Source organism: Macaca thibetana, chromosome 19 (assembly GCF_024542745.1).
Source record: "Macaca thibetana thibetana isolate TM-01 chromosome 19, ASM2454274v1, whole genome shotgun sequence".
Classification (NCBI taxonomy): Eukaryota; Metazoa; Chordata; class Mammalia; order Primates; family Cercopithecidae; genus Macaca; species Macaca thibetana.
Genome location: NC_065596.1, coordinates 12,387,003 through 12,394,118, shown reverse-complemented (window position 1 = coordinate 12,394,118; position 7,116 = coordinate 12,387,003). Strand labels below are relative to the sequence as shown.

Below are 7,116 nucleotides of genomic sequence, written 5' to 3'. Positions count from 1 at the left end.
AGAATAGGGTTCGGGCTCCTATGACGCACTAATGCCTCTGCTGATCTGACAGGAAGCATAGCTCTGGCGATAATGCCCGCTGGCTCGCCCGCCAGCCGCTCACCTTCTGCTGTGCGGACTGGTTCTTACAGGCCATGGACCGGGGGTTGGGAACCCCCGCCATAGGGTACTGTTGAATAGAAACTTTAGCTTGTGCGGGGGAGTAGCTCATGCCTGTAACCCCACCACTTTGGGAAGGCAAGGCCGGCAGGGCAGATTGCTTCAGCCCAGGAACTTGAGACCAGCCTGGGTAACATAGCAAAACCCCGCCCCTACAAAAAATACAAAAATTAGTCGGGCATGGTGGTGCATGTTTGTAGTCCCAGCTACTTGGAAGGCTGAGATGACAGGATCGCCTGAGCCCAGAAAGGTCGAGGCCAAAGTGAGCTGTGATTTTACCAGCCTAGGTGTCAGAGTGAGACCCTGTCTCCGAAGGAGAAAAAAAGGGAATTGCAATAGAGTCGGCTAAATGAAAGACCAGAGTTTTATTTTTATTCAATTCTGCCTCCCTAAAAATTGGGAGGCTAGGTTTTGTTTTGCTTTGTTTTTGAGACGGAGTCTCGCTGTCGCCCATGCTGGACAGCAGTGGCGTAATCTCGGTTCACTGCAACCTCCGCCTCCTGGGTTCAAGCGATTCTCCTGCCTCAGCCTCCTGAGTAGCTGGGATTACAGTCGCGCCCCACCACGCCCGGCTAATTTTTGTATTTTAGTAGAGACAGGGTTTCATCATGTTGGTCAGGCTGGTCTCAAACTCCTGACCTCATGATCCGCCCGCCTCGGCCTATGGAAGTGCTGGGATTACAGGCGTGAGCCATCGCACCCGGCCGAGAGTGGGGGTTTTAAAGGTAATTTGGTGAGCAGGAGGCTGGAAAATAGGGAATGCTGATTGGTCGTGAAAAGGATGTATCACAGGGAGTCTAAGCTGTCTTCTTGCACTGAGTCAGTTCTTGGCTAGGGGCCACTGGAGCAGGTGAGCCAGTTTATTGGTCTGTGTGATGCCAGCTAATCCATCAGAATGAAGGGTCTCAGAAATACTGAAACACCAATCTTAGGTCTTACAACAATATTATCCACAGGAGCAAGTGGCAAGGTTGGGAATCTTGTGTCCTCTGGCCGCATATTTCCTGAACCATAATTTCTAATCTTGTGGCTAATTTCTTAGTTTTACAAAGGCAATCTGGTTCCCAAGCAAGGAGATGATTTCTTTTGGGAAGCGGCAGTTACAACTTTTGCTTTAAAGCTAAACTAAACTCCTTCTAATATTAGTAAGACCTATAACCAGGAATGAACAGGGGTAGCTTGGAGGCTAAAGAAAACGTGGAGTTGCTTAGATCTGATCTCTTTCACTGTCATCATTTTCACTGTTATAATTCTTGCAAAGGAGTTTTCAGATGTAGAGTCATAATTTTAGCTCCTGGCAACATTTATGTTGGAATTTATATACAGCAACTAAATCACTGGAACAGGATAATTGGTTGAGGATTTACTAACTGTTCCATCAGTAGAAGTGGCACTCTTTTGATTTAACTGAAAGCACTATTTCTTGAGCCATGGAAACTGAGTATAGCAATGATATGTGATCTAAAGAATGTTCCCACTCTGCTTCTTCTCTCTAGTGAAGTCCTGCCAGGCACCTTACTACTTCCACTGCCACTTTTTCCTCCTCCAAATGTGGCTAAGCAATTACTTCCCTTATGGAAGACTGCAAAGATGAAAACATGGCTAGGTTGATGGGGTCACTCTGAGACAAGGTAGACTTATGTTATACTTTTTGCAAAGGTGACTTCAGATATGGAATCATAATTTTAGCTGCTGGCAGCAATGATGTTGGAATTCACATACAGACACTAAATGACCGGAAAAGGACAAGTCGTTGAAGGTTTACTAATTGTTCCCTCAAGTGGAAGTGCCATTCCCTATTGATTTAACTGACAGCATTATGTCCTCAGCCATGGACACTGAGTACAGCAATAATGTGATCTAAAGAACTTTCCACTCTGAGGGCCAGGTGCAGTGGCTCACGCCTGTAATCTCAACACTTTAGGAGGCCAAGGAAGGCAGATCACATAAGGTAAGGAGTTAAAGACCAAGCTGGCCAACACAGCGAAACCCTATCTCTACTAAAATCACACAAATTAGCTGGGCGTGGGCTGGGCGCAGTAGCTCACGCCTGTAATCGCAGCACTTTGGGAGGCTGAGGTGGGCAGATCATCTGAAGTTGGGAGTTCAAGACCAGCCTGACCAACATGGAGAAACTCCGTCTCTATTAAAAATACAAAATTAGTTGGGTATGCTGGCGCATGCCTGTAATCCCAGGTACTCGGGAGGCTGAGGCAGGAGAATCACTTGAACCTAGGAGGCGGAGGTTGCGGTGAGCCGAGATTACGCCATTGCACTCCAAAAGCAAAACTCCGTCTCAAAAAAAAAAATTGGCCGGGTGCGGTGGCTCACGCCTGTAATCCCAGCACTTTGGGAGGCCGAGGCGGGCGGATCACAAGGTCAGGAGATCGAGACCACGGTGAAACCCCATCTCTACTAAAAATACAAAAAATTAGCCGGGCGCGGTTGTGGGCGCCTGTAGTCCCAGCTACTCGGGAGGCTGAGGCAGGAGAATGGCGTGAACCCGGGAGGCGGAGCTTGCAGTGAGCCGAGATCGCGCCACTGCACTCCAGCCTGGGCGACAGAGCGAGACTCCGTCTCAAAAAAAAAAAAAAAAATTAGGCGGGTGTGGTGGTGCCCACCTGTAGTCCCACCTACTCAGGAGGCCAAGGCATGAGAATCACCTGAACCTGGGAGGTGGAGGCTGCAGTGAGCTGAGATCCCACCACTGCACTCCAGCCTGGGTGACAGAGTGAGACTCTATCTTAAAAAAAAACAAAAACAAAAACACAAAAAACAAAAGGCTGGGCGCAGTGGCTCATGCCTGTAATCCCCGCACTTTGGGAGGCTGAGGCAGGCAGATTATCTGAGGTCAGGAGTTCAAGACCAGCCTGGCCAACATGGTGAAACCCCATCTCTACTTAAAATACAAAAAATTAGCTGGGCATGATGGTATGCACCTGTAATCCCTGCTACTTGGGAGACTGAGGCAGGAGAATCGCTTGAACCCGGGAGGTGGAGGTTGCAGTGAGCCGAGATCATGCCACTGCACTTCAGCCTGGGGTACAAAAGCGAGACGTCGTCTCAAAAAAAAAAAAAAAAAAATACTTCCTACTCTGCTTCTTCCCTCTGGTAATGTTCTGCCAGGTACATTGCTACTTCCACTGACACTTTTTCGTCCTCCAAAGGTAGCTAAGCAATTGTTATTTCCCTTATGGAAAACTGAATATAAATGGGAACATAGCTAGGCCAATGAGGTCACGCAGGGGCAAAGGAGACTTATGTTGTATAGCAAGTTTTCTTTTCAGTAGCTTAATTTTCACTTCTATTTGTTTAATTTTTTATTTTTTTGGAGACGGAGTCTCACCTGTCATCCAGACTGGAGTGCACTAGCGTGATCTCAGCTCACTGCAACCTCTACCTCCTGGATTCAAGCAATCCTCTCACCTCAGCCTCCTGAGTAGCTGGGACCACAGGCCCATGCCACCATAACTGGCTAATTTTTGTATTAGTTTATAGACACAAATTCTCACTATGTTGCCCAGGCTGGTCTTAAACTCCTGGGCTCCAGCGATCTGCCCACCTTGACCTCCCACACAGTGCTGGGATTGATTGCAGGTGTGAGCAACCACGCCCAGCTTTCATTTCTACTTTTTGATTATTTTAAAATTTTATTCGTTTATTTATTTTTCTTTTTTCTTTTCTTTTTTTTTTTTTTTTTTGGAGACGGAGTCTCACTCTGTAGCCCAGGCTGGAGTGCAGTGGCGCGATCTCCACTCACTGCAAGCTCCGCCCTCTGGGTTCATGCCATTCTCCTGCCTCAGCCTCCAGAGTCGCTGGGACTACAGGCGCTCGCCACCGCGCCCGGCTAATTTTTTGTATTTTTTTTAGTAGAGACGGGGTTTCACAGTGTTAGCCAGGATGGTGTCGATTTCCTGACCTTGTGATCCACCCGTCTCGGCCTCCCAAAGTGCTGGGATTACAGGCGTGAGCTATTTATTTTTAGAGACAAGATCTTTCTACCTAGTCCAGGCTGGGGAACAGTGCAGCATTAAACTCCCACGCTAAAGTAATCCTTCTGACTTAGCTTCCTGACAAGCAGTGACCAGACACATGACATCACACCTGAATGTTTTACAAAATTAATAGCGCCTAAATATGGCAGGGCACGGTGGCTCATTCCTCTAACCCTAGCACTTTGGGAAGCCAAGGCAGGTGTGATCACCTGAGGTCTGGAGTTCGAGACCAACCTGGCCAACATGGCGAAACCTCGTCTCTACTAAATATACAAAAATTAGCTGGGCGTGGTGGTGGGCACCTGTAATCCTAGCTACTCAGGAGGCTGAGGCAGGAGAATCGCTTGAACCCAGGAGGCGGAAGTTGCAGTGAACCAAGATCACACCACTTCACTCCAGCCTGGGCAAAAGAGCAAAATTCCGTCTTAAAAAAAAAAAATTTAGCCGGGAGTGTGGCTCACGCCTGTAATCCCAACACTTTGGGAGGCCGAGGCAGGTAGGTCACAAGGTCAGGAGTTTGAGACCAGTCTGGCCAACATAGTGAAACCCAGTCTCTACTAAAAGTACAAACAAATCAGCCAGGTGTGGTGGCGGGCGCCTATAATCTCAGCTACTCGGGAGGCTGAGGCAGGAGAATTGCTTCAACCCACGAGGCAGAGGTTGCAGTGAGACGAGATTGTGCCATTGCACTCCAGCCTGGGTGACAGAGTGAGATTCTGTCTCAAAAAAAAAAACGAAAAAGAAATCGGCTGGGAGTGGTGGATCATGCCTGTAACACCAGCACTTTGGGAGGCCAAGGCAGGTAGATCACAAGGTCAACAGATCACGACCATCCCAGCCAACATGGTAAAATGCCATCTCTACTAAAAATACAAAAATTAGCCAGGCGTGGTGGTGCGTGCCCATAGTCCCAGCTACTCAGGAAGCTGAGGCAAGAGAATCCCTTGAACCAGGGAGGTGAAGGTTGCAGTGAGCCGAGATCACGCCACTGCACTCCAGCCTGGTGACAGAGCAAGACTCCATCTCAAAAAAATAAAAATAAAAGTATAAAATTCAGCCAGGCATGGTGGCACACGCCTGTAGTCCCAGCTACTCAGAAGGCTGAGGCAGAATTGCTTGAACCCAGGAGGTGGATGTTGCAGTGAGTCAAGATCACGCCACTGCACTCCAACCTGGGCGATAAGAGCGAGACTCTGTCTCAAAAAGAAGAAATAAATTCCACATACCAAACTAGTCCCAGGAATAAATATGCAATTTATTAAACAAGAAAACAATAATAGCCTAACACAATAGCCAAAAAAGTTAAAATTTCAGAAATATTTGTTTTCCCATGAAAACTAGATAGCAGTTATGGTGGCTCATGCCTGTAATTTCAGCACTCTGGGAGGCCAAGGCAGGACTGTTTGAACCCAGGAGTTCCAGAGTACCGTGGGCAACACAGGGAGACCAGGTCTCTACAAGAAAAATTAAGAAATTAGGTGGGTGTGGCCAGACGCGGTGGTTCATGCCTGTAATCCCAGCACTTTGGGAGGCCAAGGCAGGTAGATCACAAGGTGAGGAGTTTGAGACCAGTCTGGCCAATATGGTGAAACCCCATCTCTACTAAAAATGCAAAAGTAAACGGGCGTGGTGACGCATGCCTGTAATCCCAGCCGAGACCATGCCACTGCACTCCAGCCTGGGCGACAGAGCGAGGCTCCGTCTCAAAAAAAAAAAAAAAAGAAATTAGATGGGTGTGGTGGCTCACACTTGTAGTCCCAGCTATTCGGGAGGCTGAGATGGGAGGATCCCATGGGCCTGGGAGATGTAGGCTGCAGTGAGCAGTGATCAAGCCACTGCACTCCAGCCTAAGTGACAGATGGAGACTGTCTCAAACAAAACAAACTAGGCAAAAAAGCTAAGGATAGCACCTTTGAATTTGTCTCTAAATTGTCATTCAAAGTCTTGGGCCCCCACTAAAGGAATTCCCTGGTAATTAGACACTAGATAAAGCAGAAGTGAAGACTGTACTCTAATTATCCTCCTTTGTTTTAGGTTTCTTCCTGAAGGACTTGAAGTCACTTCCTCTACCCAGGTAACGTTTTTCTGCTGACCCCCAAATTTTAAACAAAGTTGTTCTTCCCTAACCAATTGCAAATCAGGAAATCTTTAAATCTACCTATGACCTGTAAGCCCCAGCTTTAAAATATCCCACCCTTTCAAGTATAAACCAATGAGTAATCTCCATGTATTCATTTGTTATTTTGTGTATAGCATCTACAGTCCTAAAACTTACTCCTGCTTCTAAAAATCCCTGCCTGCAATCCAGTTGGGGAGGTCAGGATTTAAGACTATACCTGTGTGGTCCTCCTTGATTGGAACCCTGCAATAAAAGACTTTCCACGTGACTTCAAACCCCAGTGTAAATGCCTTGCTTTCCAGGGCAAGGCAACTGGATCACAGTTCTGTCCTCCACCCCCGGGGCTCTGGTCGCGGCTGGAAATAGGCTTTCTCCCACATCTTTCTCTTTCATGTAGGAAATAAGTAGTTTCGGCCGGGCGCGGTGGCTCAAGCCTGTAATCCCAGCACTTTGGGAGGCCGAGACGGGCGGATCACGAGGTCAGGAGATCGAGACCATCCTGGCTGACACTGTGAAACCCCGTCTCTACTAAAAAATACAAAAAACTAGCCGGGCGAGGTGGCGGGCGCCTGTAGTCCCAGCTACTCGGGAGGCTGAGGCAGGAGAATGGCGTGAACCCGGGAGGCGGAGCTTGCAGTGAGCTGAGATCCGGCCACTGCACTCCAGCCTGGGTGGCAGAGCGAGACTCCGTCTCAAAAAAAAAAAAAAAAAAAAAAAAAAAAAAAAAAAAGGAAATAAGTAGTTTCCTTCTTTAAAATCAAAACTGTTTTATCCTCAGGATATATACCTTCACAGATAGCATAAAGTTAACTATTCAGAATATGTTTATCAGCCAGGTAGAGT

The 7,116-nt window shown here is 47.6% G+C and overlaps 2 protein-coding genes across 2 annotated transcripts in view; both read right to left on the bottom strand.

Annotated features, from left to right (window-relative positions):
• The window catches only part of LOC126942481 (zinc finger protein 44), a 414,080-nt gene that overhangs the window by 15,713 nt on the left and 391,251 nt on the right, over positions 1–7,116 (bottom strand). The window lies entirely within an intron of this gene.
• Positions 1–7,116, bottom strand: part of ZNF823 (zinc finger protein 823) — a 445,525-nt gene that overhangs the window by 233,678 nt on the left and 204,731 nt on the right. The window lies entirely within an intron of this gene.